The sequence below is a fragment of the Zosterops lateralis genome (genome assembly GCF_965231275.1).
Source record: "Zosterops lateralis genome assembly, chromosome: 21".
Classification (NCBI taxonomy): Eukaryota; Metazoa; Chordata; class Aves; order Passeriformes; family Zosteropidae; genus Zosterops; species Zosterops lateralis.
Genome location: NC_139781.1, coordinates 237,831 through 250,987, shown reverse-complemented (window position 1 = coordinate 250,987; position 13,157 = coordinate 237,831). Strand labels below are relative to the sequence as shown.

The window sequence follows — 13,157 nt, the reverse complement described above, 5'->3', positions numbered from 1 at the left end:
AAGAAAAGGTATTTTCAATACTAAAAGAATAATGTTATGTAAGATCATAATTTTATTTCTAAAGGGCATTTTTAAACTATAGCTTGGCATATAATGTTGAAGCTACCCATGAATAGTGCATTTTGTTAATTTCAGACACTAATGTTCAATGTTTTGAAAATTTTTAATGAGAACTGCCATCTCTGTCAATTGAAGACCCTGGAAAAGAGAATTAAGGACTGAAGTCTTGTTTAGCATTTGAAAAAGTAACTCTGCCTTTAAATGTTTTAAAATTTTTGTATAAACCTAATTTCTATTCATTTGGCTGCTGTACATTTTCATCAGCTATCCTGCCTAAAATCAAGGAGAACTAAGCAGACATGGAGGGTTGCCCTCCTTTATGGAACAAAAGACTTGTGGGATCTCTCAGAGAAAAATCTCCCTTGAATTTCAGACTGAAGGTGAAGCCCTTGTCTGCCATCAAATGCATCTTCCCTCATGATCAACAGAACCAGCAACACTGACAAGACAAGAACAAATCAAGTTCTTGTCATTAATTCTCAGGTAACTGCTCTCTCTATATTGCCAAAAACTAAATGATTCCCACATCCTCTCACAGAAGAAATGCATCATTAGAGAGGATGGAGAGAGTGTTTAAGGGTTAACAAAAGAGCCTTTAAATTCTATTACATGTGAGATTTGGGCTGATTTCTCACAGCTAATTCTATATTAAGTGTTGGAAACAAGCTTGTGGGACAGGAGTTGGATGCTCATTCAAGCATCATTTTCTCCCCCCATTAGCAGTGAAGGCTCCTGTGAGGTTCAGTGGATGATTGTTAGACTGAAAAAAATAGTAGTGGCCATGAAAAATCCCCCCCCCCGCCCCCCCCCCCCCCCCATGTGTATGTTCTTAAATAAAGTTTATGTTCTTAAGCAGATTTTTAAAATGGGAGTTTGGTTTTCTCTTCATGCCTCTACTCCTAATGGAAGTGAAAAAGTTGCAAATTGGAAGCCCAGAGAGTCCACATCTGAATGTACTCTGGTCCGAGTTATCTTCATTTCTATATAATAGAATTTTAAAACCTCAGAGAGTCATGAAAACAAAAATAACAATTTCTAACGGCACTCATAGAAGTTATAATAAAAACACACATTTCAACGGTTTGTCAGGCTGTCTTGCTACCTATAATCACAGTGATTGAAGTTTCTGTATTTCAAAGGCAATAATAGCAGTGGTATAATAAGGAAAGCCTATTGCAGTTCATTAGTCATGGTACATTAGAAGAAGAGATTATTTGGCAATTTTATGGCCATTTTAAAAATGTTGCCTTCCCAAAAGAGAAGGCCCTGAGAGATTCATGCTTCACTTGTTTTTCAGAGGCTGAATAAACCACATCCAGAGCAGAGTGAATTCAGGCAGGCCATGCAGAAGGAAGGAGGAAGTGCTTGGGAACCAGCACAGATCCCACGCCTTGTTTATAGTGCCTGACCTACATCTGACTACCCAAACACAGAGAAGAGGATAGTTCAAAAACTTGCTCTGCATTTGAAAGGTACAGTTCTCTCTGGAGAGCAGTAAACAAGCAAGATAGGGTAGAAAAGCTGCAGATTTTTTTCCTCAACAAAGCAGTGTTACATCCTGTAGGAAGCCTTTGTAACTTACACTGACAATTTTATCCCATAATGAAAACAGGGTCTGTGGCTGAATTAGTCAGGAGTAAAATGACAGAGCCTGTGTTCCTAAAGAACAGAATCTCAGTATAATAAAACAAAAATGTGATTAACTGATTCTTTGTGATTTTCATCAATGAAATCCTTGTGGAAAGAACAGAGCAAGGGGAGATTGAGAATGAGAGGGGGCAGCTCTCTGCTGTGGACAGCAGTTAAATATTGCTGTGTATGTGTCATCAAGAGAATATGTTGGTTACAGACAAGGATGTTAAGCTCTGTAATATTCCTCATAGTCATTCCTTTTATAGTCATATAAAGTGATACACATGCAGGGGGAGGGAACAACACTGAGCTCCAACCTAATTTTGCATTAAAAATTATCCTCACTTGGAAACCGCTCCTCAGTGTTAGAAAAGATAATTTTATGAAAACCTCAACTCAGTTCACAAAAGATAGGTTAAAGAAAGAAGCAAGTGTTAGGAATTACTAGGACAGAAGTAAAAAGCAAAACAGAACCAAGAGGCAGCTTTATGAATCTACAATGTGACCATATCTTGACTGCTCTAAACACTTTCAGTTGCCCTACTTAAGAATTAATGGAGGAGAAATAGGAAACATGCAGAGAAGGAAAGAGATTATCATCAAAAAAAAGTCATCCTTTCCATATTGAATACTATTAATCATCCTGCAAAATGAAGAGTGGGGATATGGCACAGATCTATAAAATCCTGAGTAAATAGCATAAGCAGGGATAGGGAACGGCTGTTGAGTATTGCTTCCAATTTGACAGAATTACCTAGGCTACCTTTTGCTGCTAACTTCAAAATACAGCTATTAAAAAATACAGTGATAATTTATTATATTCTATTTAAGCATTGCAACTTAAAGCATTAAAATTGAAAGGCTGAATAAACTGAGCTGAACACAAATGTAAGTACATGCCTTTGGAGAACTATCAGGCTTAGTTTTCTTTTCAACTGGCTTGTGATACAAGATAAAGCAAAATAATTCTCACTAAGCTTTAAATTATGAATGATACAGTAAATTATTAATGTTAAAGGTACATTAGTGTTTGCTCTTAGCTTCTACCGCTCCTTTTCTCTGTTTAACTATTCTTAGGTAACACAGACAGATTTATTGAAGGTAAGAAATGATGAGCTCCTTTTCCATTACAATTCAATGTACAGACATCTCACCTGGGAGTTTTTCAGTCTCTAGGGGAGACTGCATATGGTGACCAGCTCTGGAAAGAAATGTTTGATCCAGAGTCAGTGATGTCACTGATGCCACTGTGCAAGATCTGTAAAAGTTGCAGTGAATCGCACTGAAGGCAAAGGGAACACACAGATAAAGGGCCTGGTCCTGCAGATACCTGACATCCACACTAGAACTCCTTCCTGTCCTCAGTTTATCTGGAAGCAGCCAGGTGGGCATCACTACAATTCCCCACCTTCTCTCTCAGGTTCACCACCTCTAGAAGTGGCTCCCAAAAACCCCTCACTGTGTTTCCCCTCCTGCTGGGCTGCAGGAACAGCTTGCTTTTTTTGTGAGTAAAACCAGTTTGTATTACACTCTGGATTGCTGAGAACATTTTCTCCTGATACAGAAATCCCATTTGAGGAAACTGTAAACTGCAAGAGTCTTGTGTGAGAGAGAATAGAAGAACTGGGAAAGAAGAGGAATTAGGCCCTTTTTAACCTGCACAGTTCCATTATCACTAGCAACCACCTCAAGCTGAAGCATTTCATTTTGCCTGGGATAGGAGCTCTTTCTGATAGTAAACAGTTATTCAGAAGTAGAGAGCCAAGAAATCATGGACCATGAAGAATCCAGCCTCTTTTCACTAATCAAAGCTGTGGCACTAAAGTTAATGTGAGCAGAATGAAATAAAATCTACATATTTATCTATTCCTCTATTATGCAAATTGACTGTGACATGCGCTGCTCTATTGCTTATTTCAACAACAGCAGGAAACTCAGGTAAGCTAACACATTTTTCTTTTACAATTTACACTTTAAATTATATGATCACCCCCCAGCATGCTGCATTGCAAACTGTTGCAGGCCGACAAAATACAAGATGAGGATTTCATTGCCTGCAACAAGCATTTCAGTGCTGGGAAGAAAATGACTGGCAAAGTTTCTAAATAAAAAAAATACTGTCACATTATGGTAAATAGTCACTGGGTTTTCTTCTTGGGGATAGCTTTAAAATGTCTCCAACACCTGGTAAAACATTTTTTATATGTCAATATGAACTGCTCACAATAACCTGCCTCTGAAAGGTTTAGAGACACATTTAAGCTTTTGTAATTTAAAAAAAAAAAAAAAAAATAACCTTGTGGCGTTTATAATCTTGATTAAAGAAAACTGCTCTGCTCTAGTTCACCCAAGAAACTGTCTGGCTCTACATTCTTCTAGTAGTCTAGAACTACATCATAACCTGCTTTGAGAGTGACTGAGTAGCTTCAGCATCACTGCTCAGACTCTGTCCAGAGCACACCCCACTCCTTCTGCAGCCCTTCCTCCAGAGGAGCTCCAGCCTGAAAGGACCCTGCAAGGAGACACATTCCTCAGGACTTCCTTATTGACATTTCTTATTGACAAGGATTCAAGTTTGTTTGGTTGGTTTTTTATATCAAAGATGCCATAACAAAACTAAAAATATTTCAGTAGGAGATTAGACCCTATGGCAATTAGACCTGACATAAAATTATTAATTTTCAATGTTTTCATACACTGTAATTGCCACATGCAATGCATTCTTATGATTCAGGTGCATAGAAAGTTATAGAAGTTTGCAGCAGTTTCCAGACAGAGGAAAACTTAGTTCAAGCTATAAAGTTTATAGGAGAGGATGAAAGGGAGTGGCTTTTTCCTGAAAACTCCTCACACACACTCACTATGCTGATCAAAGACTGTTGTTTCATTCAGATTTTGAAAATTTAACAGAGTGAGTTTTGGTTCACTAGAGGCAGTGAGGGAGCTCATGTCACATCAGAGAACAAGAACCTGTTGCTTTGAATTCACCTTTCCAGGAATAATAATTAATAGTACAATCAGTAAATCACACTACAAGTGACAACTGGAGGTGGTCCAGCCTCCTTACCTCTGAAACCCTTAGTGATAATTCAGGAAAATTTTCCTCCATTTTACTTATTATATCACTTTTGCAAAATAAAGTACGCACAGACTCAATCCACTTCAAGCAAACACACGACAAGCAGAGCCTAACTTTGAACTTGGCTTCGGATACTTCTGAATGCAGAAAAGCTCTGACACTTTGAAATATGTTTTTATTTACTGAAATTTACCTGCTTCTGTGTGATTTCACACAAAGGGTTGGTTTTTCACATGCAACCAGCCCTCCCTGGACTATGATTTATATTTAAATAGTTAAACTCTTTATACAGTAGATTAGCAGCATTTTCCTTCTGAAAAACAGCTTTTTATGATTTTTGTTCAGTCCTGTTTCCTAACATGATGAAAACTTATTACTGACATTAAACCATAACAATAAACTCTAATAGTTTCTGATGCCAGGGATCTCCCATTATTCTACAACAGTGATAGTGCAGGTACTAAAACAAAAAAATGGGCAAAGTTTTGTATTTATTATTTCTTTGCAAATGATCAAAGGCTGTCATATGCCTCCATGAAGGTTCATCTTTAGGCTTACAGATTCTAGGTCATCTGACATTTTCTAGACTTCTGAAACACCACGAAATACAGGCAAGTCCTGAGAAAACTGGTAAATTTTTACAGCCTGAGGAGATGTGGTTTGGAATGGTGCAGGAGCAGCCTCTGGGCCCTGTGAGGGGCACCAGGGAGATGCAGCCAGGCTCTCCACAGAGGTGACGTGGTGGGAGAACAGGAGGGGAATAAACTGGAAGACGAATAAAGGTGGAGGGAACAAGGTCACAAAGGATTTAAGGAAAGACTTTTTCCCTGTGAAGAGAATCAAGCTGAGCGGCGGAGCCCAGGGAGGCTTTGGATACTTCTGATATTACTTTGGATACAGCCCAGGGAGGCTGGGATGCCTCTATCCCAGTTTTCAGGACGCAGCTGGATGAAGCCCTGAATAACCCAGGCTGTTCTTTGGCCTGACTTTGCTTTCTGCAGGAGGTTGGACTAGAGACCAACTATGTCATAATCCACCAGAAAACTTTCCAGCTTTTCCTCTCCCTTTTCAAAAGTATGAAAAAAAAAAAAAAAAAAGCAACTGACTTTTACTAAGAATGAGAGATTGGCAAATATCATTGCCCTAATTTCGTCTTCCTGTTTTTTATCAGACACAATATTTCACCAGTGTCCTTCATTGTAAGATGATTTTCAGATATGTAAGGAAATGCTATTTCAATAAAAACCATACTGTATAACAACCTTACTTACGTATCTACAAGCATTGCACTCAACTGGCTCTACATGTTCCACAGATAAAAGAAACTTGTTGGCTCTACATTCTTCTTGAAGATATCCTGCATGTATAAACATTAAACAGCCATGGTGCTGGCAGTTAAAAAATGTACAGAAGAATCATAGAGCACTTTATGATGGTTTTTCAAGGATTTTCCTTCAATTTTCCACTTTTGTTGTTGTTGTTGATACTGGATTTCTAAGACAAGGACACAGCTGAATATGAAGAAACACTGCTCAGCTGCATGCAACACCATCAAATATATATATAAATTCCTCTGCCTGGATGCAGAGGAAGAGGAGGACTGTGACAAATGTGTAGTGCTCCTCTTGAGCCTCACAGGCTGATTGGAGATTTTATTTATAAATTGGGCTTCTGAATGTCTCAGGAAGTCTCACTCAGCCACTCTGGCTGGTAAAGAAAAGGTCACTGACTGATGATGGAAAACAAAGCCCTAGACTGCTACAGATTCATTTTCCTAATGATGTAACACACACTGACCACAGAGTAACTTCTGTATCTATGCTGCCCACATTTGGAATCTATTTATATTTCTTCCACAAAGCCAGCTTGATTGTTTTAACCTCATTACTGCTATCCCCTGCTTCCCTGAAGAGACACAATTTGGAAACAGAGTCAAACAGAAGTGATTTGTATGCACTGAGAACAGAGGGAAGTGCTCAAGAGTTTTTATTTTAGTAGTTTCATCCTGACAGTGACACCTGTAGAACTAAATTTAGGAATTTATCTGCTTCTGGATATGTCAGAGTACCTCAGGTAGACTTAGTCCAGGGTAGAAATCATAGTTCAGGACTGCTCAAAGTCAGAAATGGAAGGAAAGAGCTCATTTATCAACAGGACTAATAACAATGGTACACACTATGTTTGTACACCACAGAATTCATATATCATGAAAATAAACAAACTGTAACTTAAAATTGTTAGGGACACTTTTTTTTTTCTCCAGCAGAAAAAAGGAGAACAGGAATTTTTTTGTCCATTTTATTGAAATAAAGAAATATTGTTGAAACATTCTTATAAATGTCTAGAGCATCATCAGTAATGCTTTCTAAATACCATCCACACACAGTTCTATTTTTAATGTTGGACTGTTCTTGAAAGGTGCTAAGAAAAAAATTTATTCATAACACATAAAGCTATATCCTGACTATGCATTCCCCTTCATTTCGGAGAGAATCCCAAATGTTGGCAAAGTTTTAGAACTATTTTCAAAATTTGAAGACAACTCAAGTCCTATCTTTTCATTTTCTTCCAAAACTAACATTTAAGGATCAAACCCTATAAACTTGATATCTCAAGTAATTCACCAGAATGCAAATAAATCCTTTTAATTCTGCAAACCAGCTCAATAAATACATACACTCTAATGATTAAAGGTCTCCCATTCAAACATCACAATTTATTTTAGTGTACAACGTTAACAGGAACTGTTTTGAAGCTCTTTTCCTTAGGAAGTCTATTTTCAGGAATGCAGAAAAGTCCTTTTCTGAAAATCTGGGTAAATATATAATGTATTTATATATTTAACAAAAAATTATTAGCTCTTAGAAGCAGAATTATAGACTGTGGAGAATCTTCTACTGCAGAATAAGTGAATCTGGTAATCCACCATCTCCAAGCCAGAACATGTGCTGTGCTGCCTCACAAGTGATCCAGGGTTCTGTGGCCTTGTTTTCTCAGATTATGCACAAGTGTTTTCTCTGCAGGATAACTCCATGGAATTTTTGCCTTTCTATAGCCTGGCACAGCTGTACAATCCTGCAGCTGGTCTTGTCAGGTTATTTTTCCTGTTGCATGTACCTTGAGCAGCATACAGACCCCCTGGCTTGGAGAGCTGTGCCACTGAAAGCAGCTACTTGTGTCTCAGGGAAAAAAAAACCTGTTTTACTTCTTTTTCTCTTCAGTGAAATTCATTAAAACACATTTTTGATTACTTCTTTATGTACTCTGGTCTTATGCTGATTCCTCAAAGTTTGCTATTGTTTTAGTTATTAAACTTATATCATCAAAATGCTGTAATTTGGGGATTCTGTACTTAGTTGTACCCAGAACAGCACTGAAAATCTGCTTCACTAATTTTGCTCCCCAGTTTCCACAAATGCAATAAATACTGCTATAAAAATCAGCTCTGCAGTAACTTTCATAAAAGAACATCACACACACAGAAATAGAACAAGCCCAGGAACTGCAGTCCTGTGTCAGAAGAAATTCCTGATGCCTATCAACACTTTTCAGTTTAAGAAAAATGGCACTAAGTTTTTTTTCTGTCTGTTGTTCACCTCCATATCCTCACACAGGTGAGGTTGCAGTGTGTATTATTCTGCATCCTGTAGTGCTGACACACTCACAGGATGCATCATCATGTAGTGACTATTTCCCTCAGCTGTTTCAGGGCTCAGAGAAACCCTGGATTGGTGCTGACACAGCACCCCAGCCAAGTGCTTACAGGAATGATTGGGCAGCCTGGATGGTCTTTTCATTGCTTTTATTTAAATTTACATTGGTGAGGGATTGTTTCCCTCCTGTTTTAATGTGGTACACAGATTTAGGGGACACATCTCATCAGCCAGAGAGAACGCTGTGTTTCCAGGGGAACCAGGAGGGAGCTTTGCCACAGGGCCTGAGGCAAAGTGAATGTGCTGCGGCTGCAGGGCCTGCTGGTGCTAGGACATCAGCTCAGCCCCACAGAGGCACAAGCAACAGGAAAACACAGAGGACACCATTACTGAGACCCCTGACAGCAAGTCCAGGAGCCCCAGGAGAAGCAGCAAGGACAGATTTCAGTAGTTTTGGCCTCACTCTGCACCAGCCTCACCCCCAGCCTGAGCCCTTCTCAGGTTCCTGCAGAGACACAGCCGGGGTGAGCTGGGTACAGATCAAAACCTTCCCTTACAAGAGGAATGTCCCTTTTTTGTTTTGGCAAGGCTGCTGCTGCAGAGACTGGAGGCAGGCTGAGAAGTTCATGGAGAGCTGTCTCCTGCAGGAGTGACCCCAGGGCACAGCAGAGGAAAGGCTCCTGGCCCTGAGGGAACAAAAGGAGATCTCAGGTGACAAAGTGACCAAACCCCCTGCCCTCTCTCCCCGTGCTGCCGGTGGGAAAATGGGAGGGGATGGGGGGAAAAAGGTGTTTTAAAGGTTTTTTTACTTCTCATTATCCTCTGACTCTGTTAACAATAAATTTACTTTATACCTTTAAATTTGAACCTGTTTTGGCCTTTGAGTGCTTTCTCCCAGTCCTTATCTCAACTCATGAGCCCTTTGTTAATTTTTTCCCCCTTCTCCTCTGCCCAACTGTAGTAAGAGAGAGGGAGCAAATGGCTTTTGTGGGTGCCTGGCCAGGGTCAAACCATGACAGAGGGACAGGATTCCATTGCATTCCAAGCACTGCTCAAAGATCCAGCTTTTGGGAAGAACATAAAAAAAAAAATGAAAGCACATCTTAAATTCAATCAAACATCCCAAAAGGATGCTGTTCCCGAATCTTTGCTTAATAACCCTACCACTCTTACCTTGTCTACTTGTCTGTAATCCTCCAAAATTTGCCATGCTTGTGGAAGGGAACCACTGCAAGGAGCACCATTCATTTTAGGAGAAGGCTGCACTGTAACATGGAGCCATATCTGGAGATTCAGTTTTACCCATGATATCATAGAGTTAAATTGATTTCTGAAATAGCAGAGCCCAAGAACAGGGATCGGCTCCACTTGTAACCAAGATGTTATTCCATGCTATTGTTTTAACTAAATGAAGTATAAAGCATAACTTGCACAGGTGGTGGGGGGAGAGAAAGGGGGAACCCTGGTAGAACGCGCAGGCTCTAAAAAGAATAAAGTTAGGTCAGGAGGATCTGTACCAATATAATCATTAGTATGACGCATGTTAAAATTGTCAGTTATAGTATCAGTTTGGTAATTAAATATGATTATTTTCTCCAACCAGAATCTTGAGCAAGAATCACGCAGACCATTTTTCCGTGGGATAGAATCAATGGAACAATGGGGTTTAATGATTAACATGAATCCTTATGTAACAAGAAAGGTATAAAATTGTAACCATTTAGCATGTTGGACGAGCCGAAATTTTGGGTCGTCCAAACTGGACGCTCGGCTCCCAGAGCTCTGAAATAAAGCACCGCATACAATTCCGCGATAGTGTGTTCTTTCCTCGGCTAACACCCACACACTGCATTCATAGCCTTTTTAGAATTTTATACATGGAATGTATGAAATACACGTACACCTGTAAGAACATATGTCACAGTGGTTCCTTCCGGCGAGCCCCGGAATACTCGGCAGCAGCTCTCCAGTGGGCTCTTCTGCCACCAATCCACCAACCCGTCCTGCGATGGCGGTGAAAGAAGGAGGGGACTCTCCGAGGTTAAACAGGGAAGAAGTTTATTGCAACACAGGGAACCCTCACCTCCAGACCCAGTGCCTCAGAGAGACCCCGAGCCTGGGATGAAGGGTGTTATAAATGTAACGGCAAAAATCGGATTAATAAAGAAACAATTTATTAATAAAACAATCCCAATCACCACAAATATGACGGGCAGCGCAGCGCTGGGTGGACAGGGATCCATACCCTAAGGTACAGATTTCCCAAATCCACACGGAGCTGATCGTAGCTTGGGGTTTTATAGGGGTTTTCATGTCCTGAGGCGAAACAAGTGTGGGGAATAGTCTGGCAAATAGTTCAAATAATTTTCGGATACGTTTCCTGGATTTGTCAAACTTTGCAAATTGTATTCCGGGAAGGTTCCTTTCACATGCGGATGGGGCTCACCGGTCCATGATTATTTCAATGTGTACTCCTCGGCGGAGAATTCTCTTTCATTTGGGGAGGAATTTCTCTGTCTGGCTATGATGCCGATTCTTATCTGGGTCGGCCAGTGTCTTTGTTCATCCTTATGGCTCCTGTCCCGCTCTTTGTCCTGGGACTGGGGGACGGCAGAAGCCTGGCTTGGAGGGAATTTTCTACAGACTGTACCTTTTCACATTTTTATATTAACACCAATCTAACATATATTTCTATATTCTTTTATTACGAATTTTTACCCCAATGCCACATTTATCACAAGGGGGTTTTTAAATGCAGGGCTAACTCATGGTGGGCACAGACAGAACCAATAACATCAATCGGGGAGTGGCTGTATGCATGACAGGAACAAATCACAACGAACTGGGAGGGGAGTGCTGGGACCCAGCCAATCACCCACTGTCCCCTGGGGGAGGTTCCCCTGCTTGGGGGATAGGCCTGAGGGTGACTGACAGGGGGGTAAAGTAACCTGGAAAGATTGATATTTAATGAAGGCGGGAAAGGAAAATCAATGGGGAGCTGTCTCTGGGGCAGGGTAGGGGAGAACGCATAAAATGTAACAACCGAGGGCTAAGAATAACTCGGAAGAGGGGAGCAACCAAGATGGAGTACAAAGAACAACTTACAGAACATAACATGGAAGCCATTTTAACTTTAACCACAAACTTGTCTTAAATGCACACCCACAAAAATACTCATGGAATGTGGTCTGAATAAAATAAAATAAAATTGAATGCAAGAATGTTCAAAGGTATAAATATGCAAGTAGTACAAGCTGCAATTCCTAGCTTTTCTAGTTAAATTCATTTTTCTTTAGATCCCCACTCAAATACCATTTTCATCATCAGGCATTCAGGACTTGATGAGAAGATCAGGGAACATAAATCTTTAACTGACATTCTTCACTGATTTGGTGGAATCAGCTCATGCAAATGACTGGTCTCTGTAATAACTGTTTTTACCAGTCTCATCTTTCGTCTGCCTTGGTCTTTTTGTGTAAAGATTATGCATTCCCAGCCTTTGCAATATTATAAGAAAAAGCAACTATCCTGAACACTTTTTTTCTTGGCCTTAAAAATGCACTCTCTGCAAGAATAACAATTTTATAAACAAAAACTTCTATTAATAAAAGTAATCTACATTATTTGTCAAAAACGCCAGGAGATTAAAGAGCCAAGGCTGTATAAAAGAATAATTATGGTGAAGAGGAGACTAAACACTGCTATGCAAGGCAGGTGCTATCAAGTGATTCATTAACTCACAACTTTTCCAAAAAAGTTTCTCACAAGTTGAGGCCAAAGTTCATCGCCCTGAAGGCACAAACAACAGCAACAATGAGCAATGCTGCAAAAGATGCTGTGGTGCAAAAGGGTCTTTTCAAAATTGTTGGACTTTATTTTCACCTCATCATTCATCTTTCCCTCCACTTTTTCCCTGCTAAACACACAATAATGAATGCCCAAAGATTCATGTGACTGTGACCACAGGTCTTCAATCAGAGTCTGTTTCCAACAAAATTAAAATTCTATCACCCCAGTAGTTTCTGTTTTCTGACCTAGGCTTTCAGGCAGCAGAGTTCCATGAGTGTTATCTGAGTTACTTTTATTTTCACAGGATAGAAATTGAATTCTAAATGCATTACACAATTTATCCTTGAAGTGATTCACCTTCACTCCAGTCTTCCTGGCTCTCTTCATTTTCAAGAGCAGTTATTTTGCTGACATGTTAAAACTTCCCTTACCTTACAAGAAATCATCTTGTCTATTGTAGTGTCTAATTCCACCAATACAAGTACAAAATGACCGAGGTGAGATGATCTGTAAAGCTAGTTATTTTCTGATTTCTATTAAATTTAATCTGATGAAAGTGGGTTAGATCAGAGTGCCTTGAATGCTTAGTTAATGATCCATGTATGTACAGTACCCTCTCCAAAAACATTTCTGGACATAATGTGCTACAGAGAAAGAAACAAGCAATTTCTATTACAGAATTGTATTTTTCATTTCAGACTGTGAAAAACGAGGTTCACTTTTTGGTAAATTTAAAGAAATATGTTTAATAAAAAAAATAAGACAATTAGGAGATAAAAAAAGCCAAGGACGGCCAGCTGGGTGACTGCCAAGTCCACACTTTGCTATCTCAGAGACATTCTTTAAATACCCTTTCTATTGTATTAGTTTATGAATATTCATATACTTCCATAAACTAGTTTCCATATTCCAAGAACTGTTTTGCATGGCCCCTCCTTGGGTCC

At 39.6% G+C, this 13,157-nt stretch overlaps 1 long non-coding RNA gene across 2 annotated transcripts in view; it reads right to left on the bottom strand.

Moving 5' to 3' along the window:
* Window positions 1-13,157, bottom strand: part of LOC310917869 — a 72,368-nt gene that overhangs the window by 33,345 nt on the left and 25,866 nt on the right. The window contains exon 4 of one of the 2 annotated variants that reach the window (XR_014591511.1): window positions 8,361-9,110. The exons of the other annotated variant lie outside the window; for it this stretch is intronic. This is a non-coding gene — a long non-coding RNA (uncharacterized lncRNA). Of the gene's footprint in view, window positions 1-8,360; window positions 9,111-13,157 lie in introns of those variants that run through there. 2 annotated transcript variants of the gene reach the window in all.